Source organism: Saccopteryx leptura, chromosome 2 (assembly GCF_036850995.1).
Source record: "Saccopteryx leptura isolate mSacLep1 chromosome 2, mSacLep1_pri_phased_curated, whole genome shotgun sequence".
Taxonomy (NCBI): domain Eukaryota; kingdom Metazoa; phylum Chordata; class Mammalia; order Chiroptera; family Emballonuridae; genus Saccopteryx; species Saccopteryx leptura.
Window position 1 is genome coordinate 155,747,387 of NC_089504.1, and position 12,330 is coordinate 155,759,716.

The following is a 12,330-nucleotide window of genomic DNA, read 5'->3' on the forward strand; positions in this document are numbered from 1 at the left end:
ATCACCTAAATCAAAATTTCAAGACTCACTCATGAAACGAATATAATTATTGTTTCTATTTTTAATTCTTATTTTTCAAGCTGGCTTGGGTCTTTTCCTCACACTTAAATCAATGCTAAATACAAAGATCATAGTCTTGAACTTATTTGTTAAATAATGTAATAGACATAATAATGGGCATTTTGCAAATGCCACATGCTATTTTCAAAAATATATAATATTATTTAGCATATATATGTATAAAATCTGTTTTTGAAAATAGATAGCCTAATCTAGCAGATAAGAGATTATGTTAGGTTGCAGCTCATGTTATTTAAAATCTACCATTACAAGCTTACATGGTATTTATTTATTCAGGATGAATAATAATCTTCATTTCTCAAGGGTAATGCACTAGAATATGTACATAAAATCTTGTCCGCTGAATAACCTAACAGATAATAAAAGAATATGAGCAACATAAAATTTTTAAAAGTGTAAATGAGGAGGTAATATGAGAGGTGGGATTTACAAATCAAAAAAGAGAGAGCTAATATTAATCTACTTTTTATGGTATTGCATTAGAGATAAAAACACAGAATCACTTAAATTAAAACAATGACATGGGCTACATTTAATCTTCTTTACTTTTGTTTTTTTTTTTTTACTTTTGTTTTTTAACTCAAGAGGTAAAACTATAAAAATAGCTGAATGCTTGTGAAATATTAAGAATACCACCTAAATTATTTTTAATTTAAATGTAAGTTTTACTAATACTGTTGAGCAATGGGGATGATTAGAATGATTTTAATGAGGCTGGACACTTGAATAATGAAAGGCAGAAGATTAATTTAAGGAGAAGCATCATTATCTAAAATTAAATACTGGAATATTTATAAGGATAGAAGATAGCAAGAAGCACATTTTACAATTATTTAGACTCATTGTCATAGACTTGCTTGAAATAATATAAAATATTTTTTATGAATATAAATTTCAAAGTCTCATAATATATCAAATTTGTTTCTTATAGAAGGTAATAATTGAATAATTTTGCCTGTACTTCTTATATTACAGTTCAACAATAGTAACCTCAGTTGTTTTTGTAATCATTTTTGAGTAGGCAATGCATACAAATGATAAATTCTAATACACTGAAAAGTAAGATTCGCTCCCACCTTTCCTCCCATTGACTACTTTCCTCAAAGCACCTTTTTCCAGTTTCTGAAATACCTTGTATGTCTTTATTCTTTTATTTAAATATTTGATAGAAGGAAGATTTTCAAGACATTGTTCTGCTCCTTTCTTTAGCCATCCAACCCTACATCTTACTGTTCATTCTGTGTTAGTACACAAAATTTTCAGGTGCACAGTACCCATAATTTATTTAATCAGTCTAAAGAAACAAATATTTGAATTTATTTCTCTTTTTTTTACCATTATAAACAAGACTAAAGTAAATATAAATGTACATACCTTTTTGAACACATTTAGGAAATAATTCCTAGAAGTTTAATTTCTGGTCAGTAGATACATAAGATTAACAATTTAACAAATGGCTATTATTACCATTGGGCACATGAGTTTGTAAAATTTGTATATTTTGAGTTTGCTCACTTTTATTGTTAAAAAATGGTGCTGGGCAGCCACGTGTGTGCTTGCCCTCAGAGCAGGGCAGTTGATTGCAAATTGCAGATTGCATTCCTGCTTGGGAGGACTATTGTTTTTGCTAATGTTTGCTGAAGGAGGGGTTTTTGTGGGCCCAGGCAATTTTGCAGAGAAAGCGGAGAGAATACAGAGTGCTGAGGAAGAAGCCAGTTTTGCAGAGAGAGAGAGAGAGAGAGAGAGAGAGAGAGAGAAGGTGTGCAGATGGGGAACCAGAATTGGGGTGCTTTGGGAGCCCCACTGAAGCTTATGGGGCCTTTGATTCCAGTAGGAACCGAAGAAGATTCTCCTGGTTGTGAAACTGAAGAATGCATCAGGGCTTTGGGAGCTCTGAATAAGAGGGAGTTGTTTTCCCTGCTTGTTTGCTTGTCCACCGGTGTGAAACTTTAATAAAGGAACAGCCCACCATTTTTTGGCTCCATTTTCTTTACCATCTGTCCAAATTCAATGAGAACCTACATGGCCATGATGGTGGAGGCCTCTGGCCATACAATTACCCTCTGAAGAAGCTTAACCAATTTACATTTCCACAAGCAATATGTGGGTGTATTTTTAAAAGTGTGTCAAAATGCAATGTTTTACAATTTTTATTATAGCCAACATGGCAAGTGAAAAATGGAGTATCAGTGGAGCATCTGTTGGCCTTGATCTGTTTAGTGTGGGTTGACATCATTTTATGTTCATTCAATTTAAATACCATAGTATTTTCTTTTCTAGAAGGGCATGTTCACATCCTATAATGATCTATAAAAATCAGAAACTTAAAAATACTTTAGATTTCTGCACCTGTAAAATTGGTGAATTTCTTTTAAGTAACTATTTCCCACTAGGTCTGCATTTCCATTCTTTCATGTCTTGGGTAGTTGATCAAGTACTCTGTTGTTGCCTACTGAAGTAAAAATAAAATTAGTTTTAAGAAAAATGACTTATAGAAAATATATATTCCATAGTGGTATTTTAATCCAGGGGCTAAAGGAAAGGTAACCGACTAAATAATTACTGATTAAAATTCTAAAAGTAGGGAAAACATCATTCTAATGACAATGAAGGTATTTCTATAGTTCCAGAATGAGCTTCATAAATATGAATTGACTTTCCAAAAGTGTTGGCTTCTATAAACACCTGAATTTGATTCTCACCATTTCATTTATTGTAGATTTTTGTTTAGAACTCACAGAGGCTATTAAGTTTAACTACTTTCCCCTGAGGCTTGCATGGTAAAGGTGTATGCAATGGTAAGGCTTCTAAATTAGAACAGATTCTCATGAATAAGGATGTCATTTATTTTGTACAATTAAAAAAACAACAACAGGTCTGAAAGCTGCCTACTTCAAGTTCTGGCTAAGAATACTGGTATGGGAGAAAAAAGTGTTTCTTATTTTGAATGATACATCTGAGGAACTTTTCAACAGGATCTTTTTTACCATTTCTTTGATATACTTTCTGGGCATTTTAATAAATGAACACAAAATGTATCCAACTAGCTAATTTAAATTACCAAACTCAACTAAATGTAGAATCAGGTAGACAAACAGATCAGAAGATATCTTGTGGGAAGATCATGTCCTAAAATGAGAACCTCTTCCACATTAAATATCATAATGTTGAACAGAGCTTTATAATAGAAATAAAAGGAATGATTGGTAGAATGAGGTGCAATAAAGAGTATTTAGGGAAAATCAGAATATTGCAATAAGATATTATGGTCTCTGAAGATCAAGGAGCTTAGATTTTAATTCAGCTCTATCATTTAGCAGTTGTGCATGGTTGGAAAAATCTCTTGGTCTCTCTTATCTTCTTTATTCTTAAATTTTTAATAAAATGTTACTTACCTCATGAATACGACAAAGATATATTGACCACCTAATATCCACATGCTCCTGCTTCAACCTTTTGCAACTGGGTGAGACCATGTAACTATAGTTGTAGCTCTAGATAATGGGTTATGAGTAAAATGTGTTTCATTTATATGCAGAAAAAGTTTAAGGTCCAGTAAGCAATTCTCTTTCATTCTTTCTTTTACAAGGATGATAAAGGAGAAAGCATATCTAGAGATGTAGGTAAAGATGTTGAGATCCTGGGACCCTGTGTGACTCTGTGGAGAAGACCTTTCTGTCATCTTCCCCTACAGAGAGTTAAGTACTCTGTATAAGGAATACATTGACTGGTAAATTAATTTTAAAACGTGGAGATTAATAAAAAGAAGTTTTTGTAAACATTAAATAAAATTATGATTGTAAAGGCATTATTTTGATAAATGGCATATTGTAAGAGCACAATGTTTAATTTAACTCAGTGTTTGGCAAATATTTTTTGTAAAGGGCCTGAGAGTAAATAGTTTGGGCTTTGCATGCCATATTGTTTTGTTACAACTTCTTAACTCTGCCATTACAATGCATGAAATATCAATACATTACATGAAAATAACTATAGAATGTATGTAAAGCATGAATGTAGCTGTATTCCAGTAAAACTTAATTTACAAAAAGAATAGGTGAGTTGGATTTAGCCCAAGGGTCATAATTGGCTATCACTTATACAATATCATTTTGATTATGAAATTTATGTACACTGAACATTCTCCATGTAGCCAGAAATCTGTGAGTTACTTTATGTACATACATTCAATTTTTAGGCTTCATTTTACAGATTAGGCTCTCGAGTCCCAGAAAGGTTAATGAATGAGGAATTTAAGCTAATGTTGTTAGTGATTCTCAAATACTATAGGATTAGAATTTAATCTTATTTGACCCCAATTGATAAGATCTTTCCATGTAGGAACACGCTGTGAAGACTTGCAGAGTTAGGGTAAATAATCAGAGACAGCGCGGCTCCCTAGGGCAAAAGCCCTGAGCGGACAAGGGGTCAGGGGCCTCTCTGACCTTGTACTGAAAACAACAAAACAGCAGGATAAGATTCAGTAACAGAAATGTTTAGGCTCTCAGAACAGAGATTAAAAGTCAGCATGTTCTTTATCCTTTACTTCACCCCCTGAAAACTTCTGCTGTCTGCTTCCTTGAGTTATTTGTACTAGCTCATAAATATCTGAGGAAGGGTGGGGAAAGGGCTTTAGTCTTTTAATCTGCTGACCAGAGCTGTTGCCTACCCTTGGCCCCTCAGAGAATATTATCTAGTCTCCAAGTACTTTATTGTTGCAGCGACAAGTGGTGCCCCCTTTGAGGAACGGGAACCAAAGGACAGATTTGCTACTCCAAGTAGTTCATTGTCATTGCAACACTTCAATGTTCTTGTAACTGTTACATTGAATAAGCAAGACACAGACCTGAAATCCTAAAGACAGTTTTTCCTTGTAATTACCTTTATAAACCATATCTGTGGGGCCATTATTTTCCTTTCATGCAATAAAATTTGGGCAGATAGCCCAGAAAGCTTATCTGTTTACTTTAAGATAACCATATTTTTTAAAAAATTAATAATCCTTTGGTTTATTTTATTCCTCAAACAATCCCAATTCAATAATTGTTATATCTTGTCCAGTATAATAATAAAAACTGAATTTCAATCAAAGTGAACTCTCTACAGACATGTATATCTGGGAAGGGCAGATGGTAAAAAACATTTTTTTCCCTTTGTTACTTTGCCAGGTCCTCCTTAAGATCCACAATATCTCTTTTATTAATTCCTTATTCATATCTTCTGATTTCGCCAGGTTTTGAACTAAGGGTTTTGGAGAGAGAAGTATGAGACTGATCAGTCCTACCTTGCTGGCAGTGGTGTAGCTTTGAAAGATGTTTAAAGGTGACTCTTTCTCTTTTTTTTTTTTTCATTTTTCTGAAGCTGGAAATGGGGAGGCAGTCAGACAGACTCCCTCATGCGCCCGACCGGGATCCACCCGGCATGCCCACCAGGGAGCGACACTCCGCCCATCTGGGGCGTTGCTCTGTTGCATCCAGAGCTACTCTAGCGCCTGGAGCAGAGGCCACAGAGCCATCCCCAGCACCCGGGCCATCCTTGCTCCAATGGAGCCTCGGCTGCGGGAGGGGAAGAGAGAGACAGAGAGGAAGGAGAGGGGGAAGGGTGGAGAAGCAGATGGGTGCTTCTCCTGTGTGCCCCAGCTGGGAATCGAACCCGGGACCCCCACACGCCAAGCTGACGCTCTACCGCTGAGCCAACTGGCCAGGGCTGACTGTTTCTCTTTGATACCAGTAGTCACTGCTGAGGATGTGGGGACTGCGTTGCTCTGCAGTTTCCTTTTCTTTATGAAATGCAACCCCTTCTTCTGCCCGCTTATCTCTCTCAGGTTTCCTTCTGCCAAGGTATCTCCTCTCTCTGGTGATTGTCTTGGTCAGGACCTTAAATGACTCCAACTGTCCTCCTCTTTCTGTCTGTTTGTCTCTTTCACTCTCTGTCTCTTTCTCTCATAAACATTGCACTGGTCCACATCAGGCTTTCTCAAGGTCCAGGAGTCTCTTAAAAACACTTTTCATTTCACTTGAGCAGATGTGAAAGTGGCCCTTACTCTTCATCCTTATCCCTGTTTGAGAGTACTTAGAGCAAACCTATAATTCTAACAACCTCCAAATTCTTGTTGCTTCATCTTGTAGATGACTTTCTAAAATTTGAAAAAGCACCATCTGACCACCTCCTCAGCTATCTTTACCTATTTCATCAAATACCTCCCAATGAAAGATAGGGGAAATTAATGTCTATTGTCCCAGAGTTTGTGTAGAAACTTTTTTAATGGTCTTATTTAAAAGCCTAAAATACTCTATATTTTCTTAAGGCATTTGCAGCAGTATGGTGGTGAATACAAGATGGATACTAGAGATAAAATCACAAGACTTAAGAATCAGAAGATACCTATATGTTAACAAGTTTACTTCTTAGCTGAATCAATAAATATTTACTCTGTGCTTAATATTTGTAAATACTTTTTTAACAAACATCTGTTGAGCTAAGGCGTAAGTGAGATTAAAACCAAGTGCAGATGTCCTTACCATCACAACTTTAGTATCTATGGTTTGGGAGAATTTACTGTCTCTTTAAAAGCCTTTTCTTTTTCTTAATTTTTAATTTTATTTATTTATTTTTAAAATTTAAGACAGGGAATACTTTACTCAAACCTATCAGAGAAATGGACAAGTAGGTCTGTAACAAAACCTTGTGTTTTAAAGCATAGGTAAGTAAATGTATATGAGAGTATATATGGCTACATATAAATTAACTATCAGACCACAACTTTTCAATGTTTGAAAAAGAATAAGTTTCCCTGTAAAAGCAGCACCATTGTGACATTTTAACTTCAGCATTCCTCTCCTTCCACAGAATTCACACCACCTCCTCATAATCCTTCTCAAGGGCAGCCATGTCCACAAGGGCCTCAGAAAACTCTCCTATTTCCATGGACTCACCCATGTACCAATGGACCAAGCAAGGTACACTTGGCATTCAGCAGGTCAAACTTGTGGTCCAGGCAAGCCCAGGCCTCAGCTATAGCTATGGTGATGCTTAGCACGCACATAGTTCTCTGTACTTTGGCCAGGTTTTCACCAGATACCACTGTAGAAGGCTGGTACTTAATGCCAACTTTGAAGCCAATGGGACACCAGTTCACAAAATGGTTGATATGCTTGATCTTGATGGTGGCAATGGAGAAGCGCTGACATCTTTGGGGACCATATTATAACAGTACAACAGGTAGCAAGTGATGTATTTACCATGGCAAGGGTCACATTTCACCATCTGGTTGGCTGGCTCAAAGCACGCATTGGTGATCTCTGCTACAAGAAGCTGTTCATGGAAGGCTTTCTCAGCAGAGATGACAGGGGCACATGTGTTCATGGTTTTTCTTAATCTTGGGGTTTCCCTGTTATTTTAAACAATGAGACTGTCAAATATTAATTTTTACAGAGTTGCCACATAATGTCAAAGACAAGTCTCATTTGTTCTTCATCTCTTCTTATGCTTTCAATCATTAACTTATCCAACAATTCCCTTTATGACATGGGTAACAGGGGAGCATGGCACTACTCTTCAATTGCACTTAAGTACAAATGCTTGGCTCTCTGTTGGACACTCTTTTCTGATGTAGGTCAAAAGAACCTATCCTGCATTACTGGGAGTTTACACATAGCGTGGTCCACCTATTGACGCTGACTTTGCATCTTCACGCATAATCGGACCAAGTCTATTTGCTCTTCCCTGGCTTCCCTGAATTTCATAAACATTATATCCATCTCAACAAAACACATAAAAATGGTGGTTTTCAGGAAATAAATATATTTTTTAAATGAAAAACTGAGCTCACAAAAGTAAAAAAAGAAAAGGTTGAGAAACCAATTTGGCAATGGGCTGACCCCTATAGTCTAGAAGGTTACTCTCTCAAGTATATATAAAGATATGCTCAAATATCAACATAAAGAGATCCATAAAATAATATCTTAGGAGATTTGTTCACATCTGAAAAAAACAAACAAGCAAACAACAACAAAACTTGAATCAGCTTAATGTCCAAAGTGGAATAAATTTTATAATGTGGTACATTTATACACTGGGGTACTATACAGCAATGAAAATGAATGAATTATACTTTATAATATAAATGTATAAGAATCTTACAAATGTAATTTTGAATATAAATGTGAATTATAGAAAAACAATATATTTTGATACTGTGTTTTGTGTAGAAAAAGAACACATGTAGAAAATATATACAGAAATACATGATAATAATGAAACTCTGAAAAGCAACATAGAAAATGAAAAATCAACACATTTTATGAGGCCAACATAACCTTAATACCAAAACCTGGCAAGACAACACACACACAAAAAAATCTACAGACTGAAGAAGCAGCGGTCATTGGGACTTGGACATGAGCTGCAAAGTACAGAATGGTAACAACAATTCCAGTGCCATGCGGACTTTTCCTGAATGTGGACTTTTCCTGGACTCCTGCTCCCTGTGACAGCTCCTAACAGACTGAACTGTGGTTGGGTTGCATTTTTCAGGGATTTGGCATGGTAATGGGGCCAACTTGGACTTGGTGAACATGTTAAGGACACTACTCTTTTATGGATTCTTGCTGTATTGGCCAAGAGTTTGCTTAAAGGCTTTTAATCACTGTAAAAAATATATATATATAAGATGACGTCAGAGTAATGGCGGGGTAGGAAGTGATACCGATAAATCTCCCCCAAAACTCAACAAGATCTTCAACCAGAAACAGAAAAACCTATACTTGGAGCCTCCAGAAACTTCGCAATACACCCAAAGGTATGGTCGAGTGAAAAATTGGCTAAATATATAACCAAACCCCGAAGGAAATAGGGAGTAAGAAATGCTCCGTTTTCCTCACTAACCTAAACAGGGCGGCTTTCTCTGGTAACTGTGAATATAGAAACTGAGGCGGGCAAAGGGGGTGAATAGATCTAGGCCGCGGCACAAACGGCCGAACCAGGCTGTGGCACGGAGATCCAAGCCGAGGAAAAACTGATCCTGTGGCAACCCGGGCAATACAAGCTAACACTCGCGCCAAACCCAAACAAAGAAAGACAAGCGGGGCGGCCATTTTACCCGGTCTCCTGGTTGGCGTGCGCGCAGTTAGTGGGCGAGAGATTTCTTCCTAGGCCCTGAGAGTGGGTGCCCGTGTTGCCCCACGGAGAGGCAGGTTCAGAGGCCTTTCTGTGCGCTGAGGGCAGAGTCTCTGGGCAGCGCCAGCGCCCTGAGAAAGCCATGCTCGGGAGGGAGTGAGAACTAATTCCAACGGTGGAGATTTTCTGTGCTGGAGGGGTTTCACTCAGAGGGAAATGCGGCCCGCCTCATATCCTGGTTTGCGCGCGCAGATAGTGAATGACAGATTCCTCCGAGTGCCTCGGCAGTGCGCACCCGTGTTATCGCACAGAGGGGCAGAGTCAGGGGCCTTTGTGTGGGCCAAAGCAGAATCTCGGGCCGCCCCAGCGCCTTGCAAAAGCCGCGCACGGGGAAGGAGCGAGATTCAATTCCAACGCTGCAACTTTTCCCTGCGGTTGGGGGTTTCACTCAGAGCGTGAGACTGCTGGCCGGATATCCTGGTCTGCGCGCGCAGCCAGTGAGTGAGAGTTTCCTCCAAGCGCCCCGGAAGTGGGCGCCCGCCTGTGTTACCGGACAGAGTGGCAGACAGAGCCAGAGGTCTTTGAGTGGGCGGAAAGCCCGCCTGATTATGCTAGCAGCTCTGACTGACTGAGCCTTACCCAGAGCCCTGTGCTGAGTGGAAATAGAGTGGGGAGTTGCCAGCTCTTTGAGCCTCTTACGATCCAGGCAGAGGCAGCAGCAACCCCATAGCTGGATTATCAGGCTACTAATTGAGGAAGGAAAGACTAGGAGAAAGGCTCCAGGAACACGGACTCTCTCACTGTCGGAGCCTATAAATGGTAATGAGCCTCAACTGCCAACGAGACTAAAGCACAATATATGACATTGCCATAGAGACTTATCAACTGCAAACCTCTACCTGAGCGTGCCAAAGGGGCAGAACCCGGGGTACAGAGTCACCGACCAGGAAGAGGGAGAGAAAAGAAAAAGCAAGAAGGTAACCTCTCAAAATCAAGAATAATCTGCAGACTTTATAACCTATCCCATTTTATTATATTTGTTCATTTGTTTCTCTTATCTTCATTCTTGATACTTTTTTTCCTCCTCCAATTTGGCCGATTAACTCTCTGCCGGTCTTACTCTCTCCTCTCCTTGAACTACACTACCCATAAGTGTTACATCTCCCATTATCTTTTCTCTTCTCTTCCTTTCTCTCTATGAGGGTTGCACTCCAAAACCCTTAACTCTCTCTCTCTCTCTCTCCTTTCTTTTTTCTTCTTTTAGTGGTTCCCTCTTTTTTTCTCTCTCTCTCTTTCTTTTCTCCCTCTATATTAGTTTCTTCCTTTCTCCTTTATATCTCCTCTCATTCAAACCTCAATAACAAACAAATTATCTTATCTGGGACTCAAACTTATGTTTGTGGCATTTTGGGGGGTTTTTACTTCACCTTTTTAACTCACTAGCAGTGCTCCCATCCCTGGCTCTCCATTTTATCTAGTTCTTGTTCCACTAAATACAATAGTAATTTTTTAATTTGACCCCCCATTTTTCCATTTTCCTCTTATTCCTCTCATCATAACTCTTAGACAACCAACACCTAAAAGCAAATAATTTTATTCTTGACCCAAATTTTTTCCTTATTTGCTTTTTGTTGGTCCATACGCTCTTTTTTTTTCTTTTTTTTTTTTGTTTTTCTTTTTTATTCTTTTTTTTTTTTTTTTTGCCCCTTTATTACTTTTACCCAATTCAGGCCCTCCATCACAGGCATTGTTTGTTATAATTCACAGTTCACCACAAGATTTTCTCAAGAAAGAGGGGAGAGGAGAGGAGAGGAAAAAAGGAGGGGGGAAATAATATCCTTTTTAAAAAATTTTTATTTTATTTTATTTTTCTTTATTTCATTATTAATTTTTTTAAAAAAAAACAACTCTTTTCGATTTTTTTTTATTATTTTTTTTAACTTTTTATTCTTCATTAAATCTCATTAATACTATCAATAAAACCACCCTCAGATGCCATTAAGGAAGAAAAAATCGAATATCATGGATACAAAAGAAAGAGAGGTAACACAGCTAGATGATGAAAAATCTATGGAGAAAAAATTTAATATATTGGAAACCTTGGAGCTAAATGACAGAGAATTCAAGATAGAAATCCTAAAAATCCTCCAAGATATACAAGAAAACACAGAAAGGCAATTTAGGGAGCTCAGAAAACAACTAAATGAACACAAAGAATATATGTCCAAGGAAATTGAAACTATAAAAACAAATCAAACAGAGATGAAAAACTCAATTCACGAGCTGAAAAACGAAGTAACAAGCTTAGCTAATAGAACAGGTCAGATAGAAGAGAGGATTAGTGAAATAGAAGACAAGCAACTTGAGGCACAACAGAGAGAAGAAGAAAGAGACTCAAAAATTAAAAAAAATGAGATAGCCCTACAAGAATTATCTGACTCCATCAAAAAGAATAACATAAGAATAATAGGTATATCAGAGGGAGAAGAGAGAGAAAATGGAATGGAGAACATACTCAAACAAATAATAGATGAGAACTTCCCAAGCCTGTGGAAAGAACTAAAGCCTCAAGTTCAAGAAGCAAACAGAACTCCAAGTTTTCTTAACCCCAACAAACCTACTCCAAGGCATATCATAATGAAATTGACACAAACCAACAGCAAAGAAAAAATTCTCAAGGCAGCCAGGGAAAAGAAGAATACAACATATAAAGGAAGGCCCATTAGATTATCATCAGATTTCTCAGCAGAAACTCTACAAGCTAGAAGAGAGTGGACCCCAATATTTAAAGTCCTGAAAGAGAGGAACTTTCAGCCACGAATACTATACCCATCAAAGCTATCCTTCAAATATGAAGGAGAAATAAAAACATTCACAGATACAGAAAAGATGAGGGAATTTATCATCAGAAAACCCCCACTCCAGGAATTACTAAAGGGGGTTCTCCAATCAGATACAAAGAACAAAAAAAAAAACAGAGCCACAAGTAAAAGCTCCAAGAAGAACACAATAAAACCAAATTTAAACTGTGACAACAACAAAAAGAAAGAGGGGGAGAAGATGGAGATTAACAGTAGCAAAGGACGATGGAGTGCAAAAGTACTCACAAAATAGTGCGCTACAATGAACAGG

General features: G+C 37.6%; 1 pseudogene; it reads right to left on the reverse strand.

The window, feature by feature from the left end:
- LOC136391620 (tubulin alpha chain-like) overlaps nucleotides 1–7,779 on the reverse strand; it is a 55,415-nt pseudogene extending 47,636 nt beyond the window's left edge.
- Nucleotides 7,780–12,330: the final 4,551 nt, after the last annotated feature.